This window comes from Monodon monoceros, unplaced genomic scaffold (genome assembly GCF_005190385.1).
Source record: "Monodon monoceros isolate NGI ecotype Baffin Bay Population unplaced genomic scaffold, NGI_Narwhal_1 Super_Scaffold_21, whole genome shotgun sequence".
NCBI lineage: Eukaryota > Metazoa > Chordata > Mammalia > Artiodactyla > Monodontidae > Monodon > Monodon monoceros.
In genome coordinates, this window is record NW_021703778.1 from 393,718 (window position 1) to 401,862 (window position 8,145).

General features: G+C 42.7%; 1 pseudogene; it reads right to left on the bottom strand.

Annotated features, from left to right (window-relative positions):
- Positions 1-3,599: 3,599 nt before the first annotated feature.
- On the bottom strand, positions 3,600-4,544 carry LOC114905113 (annotated as a pseudogene).
- Between the last annotated feature and the right edge of the window lie 3,601 nt (positions 4,545-8,145).

Genomic DNA, 8,145 nt, shown 5'->3' on the forward strand with positions numbered 1-8,145 from the left:
AGGGTGAAGTCAAAGGAAACTAAAATGGGTTTTCCTTAATGCAACCATGTGCAAAATCACTCTTTATCATAGCAGATGATCTGTAAAAATATTTGTGGATTTTTAAATACCCATGAGAAGAAATCAATTTAAAATATAACAAGAATGGATTATTCTTATGATGTACGTGGAAGCTGAAGTCATTATATTCATCTTCCTTATTTGAGTTTATTATCAGCCCTATTAGACAAGCCAAGTGAAAGACTCTTCTGCAAACCCTCTCTCTCTAGGGCAGACACTGAAATGTTCATTTTTTCCTCTTTCCTTGCATCAGGTTGGCCACGCAGTTCATTTGAGTTACTGCTAGAAGGGAAATGCTGCATGGCTTTGGACTAATAGAATAACTAAAATCCATAGATTTGTAAATACACATATGGGGATGTTCCAGGAAGAGGGGGTCACCCCTGTGCAGAGTTGTGAAGCTAATGGTAAGAGTCGACTCGGAGATGTTTAGTTTGGCAATACCCGCGGCAATTTCGATTTCCTGGTAGCATGGTCCAGGAAGGGAGTGAGAGACTCTTCTGATGATCACCTGATAGGATAAAGGAAACGTTCCTCGGCGGGGGCATTGGGGGCAGTACAGAAGGGCTGACCTTTACTGGACTGGCTGGTTCTGTAAAATTGCTACAACAATGTTAAATAAAGTGAACAGCCTACAGGCTCTAGCTGAGACTTCGTGGAAACACCCAGGGAAAGAAAGAACAGAGGGCAGTCTTCCCAGTGTGCATGGAAGAAGTAAAATGTTTCCCTGAATTCTTCTATCAATGTCAACATTTTGGATGGAAATATGCTATTAAAAAAAAGATTAGCTCCGGTTTGCTTAGAAAGAATTCTCCCTGCAAATAATCCTGTGTGAGTTTTTAATATGTAGGGTTTACATTGTCAATCAGTTCTATTTGGCTGTTTTCAGTATGATTTCTTTTTGAGCCATGAATTATTTAGAAGTGGGTCTTTAAATTTCTGAATATATTGATTTCTTGGCTATCTTTAGCTGTTGGTTGTATTTCTGATTTTAATGCATTGGGTTTTTTTGTTGATAGTGCCTTAGAGTCAAGAATATGATCAATTTTTGAAGATGTTCAATATGTACTTGAAAATAATATGTATTTGCTATATTTTTGTGGGACTAGCTACATATACAGTGTATACACGTACACATCAGTTACTCCAGGCTTAATTCTGTTGTTCATGTTTTCTCATTTCTCTCTAAATTTTGGTCTGCTCAATCCACTATGATCTATAATTGGAAATTGTTAATTTCCCCCTTGTGCTTCTGCTTGCTTTTTGCTGCACATATTTTGAGGCTACGTCTTTTATTTTGGAGGATAGGGAATCAGAATAATTATGTCTTCCTGGTGAATTTATCATTAAGTAAAGCAGCTCTTGGTCTTTAATAATGCTTTCTTGCCCTTAAGTCTGTTGTTGAGTATATATCAGCTTTCCTTTGATCAACATTTATCTGCTGTTGTGATCATCACTGGTTGCGTAATCAAAATCCATTTATCCCTTTTCCTTCCAATAGAAGCTCGGTTTTGCTCAGGTAGACCACCTGTTTCTCTTTCACACGGCTAAGTGTCTCAGACTGGTTGGTCTACGGGTGAGTGCATTCTGTTTTCCAGTTGGTTGGTTGTTGGGCATGAGATTCAGTGTCGGCCAAAATGAAGTGTGCTGACAGGCGGGGAGCCTCTGGGAAAGCGTCCTTCTTCTGAGTAGAGCCATGGTCTCCCCCGCCACCTGACGATTGGCTGTTCCTCGTGTCACCCCTGGATTTGCTGCAGCCATCTTGCTACAAGCCTAAAAGCCAACACAGAGCAGAGAGAAGGAAAGAACCCAGGTCCTTCATACAAACGTTTGCATAATTTCTTTTTTTTTTTTTTTTTTTTTTTGCGGTGCGCGGGCCTCTCACTGTTGTGGCCTCTCCCGTTGCGGAGCACAGGCTCCAGACGCTCAGGCTCAGCGGCCATGGCGCACGGGCCCAGCCGCTCCGCGGCATGTGGGATCTTCCCGGACCGGGGCACGAACCCGCGTCCCCTGCATCGGCAGGCGGACTCTCAACCACTGCGCCACCAGGGAAGCCCTGCATAATTTCTTGTTAAGTATCCTTCTAATTTTTATGTGTAACTTTTCTTTTAGTGCCTTATATAAACTGAACAAACTGAGTTTGCTCTGGACACGAACACAGAGGCTTTTTTAACCTCGTATGAGGTACATTCATCCACTTACACTTAGTAGTATATTTGCTCTTCCGTCATCTTATTTTGTGGTTTTAAACTTCTTTGCAATTCTTTTGCTTTTTAATCTTCTGTTATATGTACTTGGTCTTATTTGCTTTTTTCCTTATATTTTTTGAAAATTCTATTTTTTTCATTCTGTGAGCAGTTGCCTTTAAAAATAAGGAAAGTTCTTGATGTTCCGTGCCAGTTTAGTAAAAGCAAAACTTGATGCAGTCTAAATGTTACTAAGAATTAAATTATCATACATACAAAGAATGGGTTGTTTATAAGCAACTGAAGTGGTAATTCACCTAGAAAAAAATTTAAGATATACTGCTAGATGACAGAAGTTGTTTGGAAACTCTGCACACTTGACCTTCCGTGACTTCCTTTAGTCTGTTCCTATTCCGAATATATTTAGCAGAAATTCTGTTACGTTTCTGACATGTAAATGCCCCCTTTTCCTAGTTTCCACAGCTAGTTCAGGCTGTCTCCCATTTTTGTATTCCTTTAGTCTTATCATTGGCCCAAGTGGTGGTATAAGAATTAGGGTTTCTATTTTTCTAGGAAGCCTATTTTTTCCTTTAAAAACCAATGTCATGCTTTATTTATTCATTCCTTCAATCAATATTAATGACCATTTACTAAGTGCCACATATTTAAATGTAATTGTAAGGCTAGATGTTTAAGCTTAACTGTAAGATTATGTAATCTTTAAACTAAAAATCACCAAAGGAAGATACCGGAAGATAGAAGCTGCATAGACAATAAAAGCCCACAAGGGTAGCTTTGGCCAGGGATGAATAACAGAGACAGTCTCTCCTTCGTGCATTTGCTGTGTTTCAGCTGAGTGCTAAGTACCCTATTTGGTGGGGTACTTAGTACTCAGTTGAAACACAGCAGAAGAATGTTCAAGGAAAGTAAAAGAGACTAGTAAGTCTGAAGTTATGACGCGTGACTTTTACTCAGTAACTTACCAAGGAAAAACTTCTGCCACTTCAAATGCCTTCAAAAACCAATAGCCTTAGTATCTGTGCCTCAGTTTCCTCCTCTGTAAAATGGGATAATAAATATTACCAATCCCCCTAGGTCTAGTCTGAGGACTGAGTGGGATAACAATGATACCACTATTCTATAATGATATCATATATTACTTATATATTAATATACTATATAATGATTTTTTTGTTTCTTATGAGCACATCAAGTTTAACTTCTTGAAATTAAGAAATTGATAACAAAGTTATTTTCTACTAATCAATACAAGTTGGTCTACAGACAAATCACAAGATGGAGCTTGATCTTACTGAAATTAAGGAGGTGATACACTGAGATTAAACTGAGGGATTAAATCAGTGCACTTAAAGATAATCCGATGACATAGCCTTTAAATTTGTCAGTATTTTCCTTGTTATGATGCTGGGAAAGAGAAAGCAAAAAGCATGAAACTGAAACTTCAGGATTGGTCAGCAGCCTGAATTTGTACACCACGAACCACAGGGCAGTTATCGATGTGGAGAATCTCATGATCTTCAGCAGGCCTGTCACAGAAAGCAGGTTCCTCTCCCAGAAGGTGTGGGTGGTGTCTCCAGCTGCAGCATCCTCGGATTCAGGTTCTTGGACTCATATGTCTTTCTTTGCCACCTTCCCCAGAGCATTCAATACCTCTCTAGCCGCCCGTTCTCCACTTCACTGTGTGGCAGTCTCCGTGCCTGGAAAGCAGATACTGCCTACGGCTGGCGAATCGCCCTCCTGTCCTGTCCTGAGCCCTGAGCCCTGAGCCCAGGGGGAAGAAGGAGTGTGGCGGCCCCCGGAGCACTGCTCCTCTCTCGTCGTAGTGCACCGGGTGTAAAGCTTCTGGGGATCCATCCTAGCCCTTTGGCGTAGAACTCACAGATTTTCCTTATTTCTTTATGGACCTCGGCAAGGCGGTCAGCTTTTCAGGCAAGGATGACGCCCATGATGGCGGGCAGCGATCCATCTGGCTTGGCGTCATCCAGGGTCATTGAAATCAGAGCGTCCTCACCTTCGATGATCACACAGCCACGGTAATCCTTCTTCTTCCAAAAGGCCTCCTGTGGTGCCAGGCAACAGGCTTGCACGGAAAAATGTGAAATCCAGGGGTGGTTATTCAACCGAATGATAACACGGTCAATAATAACTTGGTTTTTACTAGTGCAGCCGATTAACTACTTTCTGATGTCTTTTATGTCTACCCTACACTGTATTATCTTTCTCACTTTTGATGTGGTCCCTACACATTTGTTCATCCTTGGTGATCTGGCTGGACATCCTTTCTTAGTTCCCTAATTTGCCTTTCAGAACTTTGCATAGTTCCGTTTTGCCAATTTGGCAGGCTGTCCCCTGTCCTTCATGTCCCATACAGTTTGTTCACCTGCCAAAATTGTTTGTTTAAAGGCCATCCAGCTCTTTGGACTCCTTTCTTCCCAAGTCTTTTTTTGCCAGTGCCCTAAACTTGCTGAAATTTGCTTTCCCAGAACTGATTATTTTTTCCTCGTCAGCTTCTTTCCTTTTCCTTAGGAAAGGAATTTTATGTCTTTTTTTTTATTACTTTCACAGAAGTTTCAGTTCTCTTTTAGTTCTTTATGAACTCTGCCATTATTGAAAATTGAATTAGAAAGGATCTTTGCCTTCTGATGCATTTTGTAGCAATTAATTATCTCCAGTGGACTTTAAATCTATTTCACAGTTTGTGTGTGACCTATTTTCTACAGCAAGCATCAGGATAGTTAGAAACCTGTCTGATCACCACACTGGAGTATTAGGATGCATGTCCTCATGTACTTCTGTGGTGAATAAAACAAAATAAAGCAGCTGTAAATATGTATTTATACTGTTGGCTTATCTTAAAGACACTACAATAACGTCTTGAAATTAAAAATTAAATTATCATCATAATCCCAGGAGCCAAAATAATGACTTATTCTTAACAACCCCCCACCCATTCACACACACACACACACACACACACACACACTGGCATTATTTCTACGTGTTCTTGGGAAGAAACAACCCAGAAGTTTAAGAGGTGCCCGCAAAATTCCTCTGAAGGGGAAAATGTAATTTTTGTAAAAACAATTTAAGGACTATTGATTGTGGAGAGATAGCCCTGAGGGTTTGTCGTGGACGGGTTCAGAGTGAGGCACAGAGAATTAAATCACTATCAGAGAAGGAAAAAACTGTAGTAAGTAGCCTGCTAGAGGCACACCTGCTATAGTGTGACTTGTAGCTCACGCCATTGAGTGGAGACCTTTGACTTGTTCTGACCGATAGAATGCAGTGAAGAATTGGTGGACCAGTTGTTCTTAAGGTTCAAGAAGCCTTGGGTGATTCTGCCTGTTCTCACGGAACCCAGCCCAACCTCCTTGTGAACAAGCCCAGGCTGGCCTACTGGAGGGTGAGAGACTGCATCGGGCAGATTCAAGTCAGCCCATCTGTCCCGCTGAGGCCCTAGACACACGAGAGCCCAGCCTCTAAAAACAAAGCCAGTCTGCCACTGCCAGCAGACGCCTGAGGTGCCCAGCTGAGTCCAGTCCAAATTGCTGCCCAGCAGACTCACGAGCTAAATGCATAGTCGTTTGGAACAACAGGGGTGTGTGTGTGTGTGTGTGAAGCAATAAAAGCTAATTGATACAGAAACATTTACATCTCTGAAGATAGCATCACCAAGGCCAGGAGTTGGTGCTGGGAATAGGCGAGACTCTGGGAAGAGACATAGGTGGTGAGGGAGAAAGAGCCCAACAAGGCAGGTGATGTCAGTGACAGGTTTTAAATTTTTTTAATTGAAATATAGTTGATTTACAATATTGTGTTCGTTTCAGGTGTACAGCAAAGTAATTCAGTTATTTGTGTATATATATGGGGTTTTTTCAGATTATTTTCCATTATAGGTTATTAGAAGAGGTTGAATATAGTTCCTTGGGCTATACAGTAAATCCTTGTTGCTTATTTATTTTATGTGCAGTAGTTTGTATCTGTTAACCCCATACTCCTTATTCATCCCTCCCCCCTTTCCCTTTGGTTTGTTTTCTTTGTCTGTGAGTTTCTGTTTTGTATAGATTCATTTGTATTATTTTTTAATTCAACATGTAAGCAAAATCATATAATACTTGTGTTTCTCTGCTGACTTACTTCACTTAGTATGATAATCTCTAGGTCCATCCATGTTGCCGCAAATGACAAGATTTCATTCTTTTTTATGCTTGAGTAATACTCCATTATATATATAATGGAATAGATACATGAGACATTATATATATATATATATATATATATATATATATATAAATTTTCTTAGACTGTTCATCTGTTGATGTGCACTTGGGTTTGTTTCTGTGTCTTGGCTATTGTAAATAGTGCTGCTATGAACATTGGGGTGCATGTGTTTTTTTCAAATGATTTTCTCCGGATACATGCCCAGGAGTGGGAGGTTCCTGATGGAGAGAATGGCTAGGAGACAGCGCTGAGGCTGCTCTCACAGACTGAGGCTTTCTTCAGTGCTGCCCTAACCCCAGAATCTTCCGCAAATGGCTCCCACTCATACTTGTCTTGGATGGGTGGCATTTTCCAGAAATCAGAGAAAAGGAGTTGTGTTACATATCTGCGCTCACAAGGGCAGGAAGGGAGGAAGGGGAGCAGTTGCCAGAGGTGAGGCTGGGAAGAACTGAACACTGACAGGAAGCAAGCAATGACCAGAATCGTGAGGTGACTTGGAAGAATGTGTCCTGCTCAGGAATTCCTGGAAATACTCAGAGTGTTGAGTTTGTCACTCTCTAGAGGCTCAAGCCAGTCTTGTCTAAATCTTATGGGTAAAATCACCCTCACAAACCAGAGGACTTTCAGCCACTAGGAGCTGGCGTCGGGTTATACAGAGTTTCCCCACCGTACATAATGTTTTGTGTTTCATTCATTTTGAAACTGTGTGGCGTATAAGTTCAGCTCTAGAATCATTAAGAAGTAGTTTTCATCGCTTCATTGCTAACTTGCTTTTAATACATCAGGAATCAAAGGAAAAATTTCTCACCAAGCGATGTGAAAAGCCAGACAACAGCAAAGCAAGTGTGAAGTCAAAACTGAATTCTTGTATGTATTTGAAGGGAAGGGAGCGACGCGGGCAAGATGTGGAAGCAGGGCCGTCCGACATGTGGGGTAAGAGAAACAGTTTAGCTTGGCCGATTATAGTGGGTGAGATTTTGAAATGCCGTACAATGTCTCTTTCCTCCTTAGTAGTTCCAGAGCTGGTTTTTGTGTTGGTTGGTTGGTTTGGTTGGTTAGTTGGTTGCTTTTCAAACCCTGCAGCTTCCCCTCCATTGAGCCAAGAAGCTGAAGACAGTTTTTTTACAGGGAAGGGGAGACAGAACACCACCCAGAACAAAAGAAACCCTTGCTCAGCGTTGAGTTTCAAACTGGACTTTTAATATAAAGTCGGTAGGCGCATCGTAGTCTCAAGAAATCAGACTTTCAAGCAGGAGTAGGGTGTTTTCTCAGACCTTTCGCAGCAGACTTCCTACATCACAAGCTTGGAGGCTTGGCTTCAGGGAGGACGAAGGCGAACATGTGTCCAGAAGTGCCAGCCACACAGGGGAGAGTAAGCGCCTTTGTTCTGGGAGGACTGAGCGCCGGGCAGAGGCGGGAAAGAGGCGCCCCAAAGGCTGGGCCTACTTGGGAGCCTGTGGGACCTAAGAAGCCGGTAGAGGGCCGGGCGGGGTCCGGAGCCCGCCCAGCAGCAGGTGCGGCTCGGCGGCCGGAGCCCGGGCGGCCCCCGAGTCCCCCGCCGCGGCCCCGGGGTGCGGGGGAGGCAGCGCTGGGCCGGGCCCGGAGGCTGGCGGGGTGGGACGCACGCGGGGCCGGGCATCGCGCGGGGGCCCCTCCC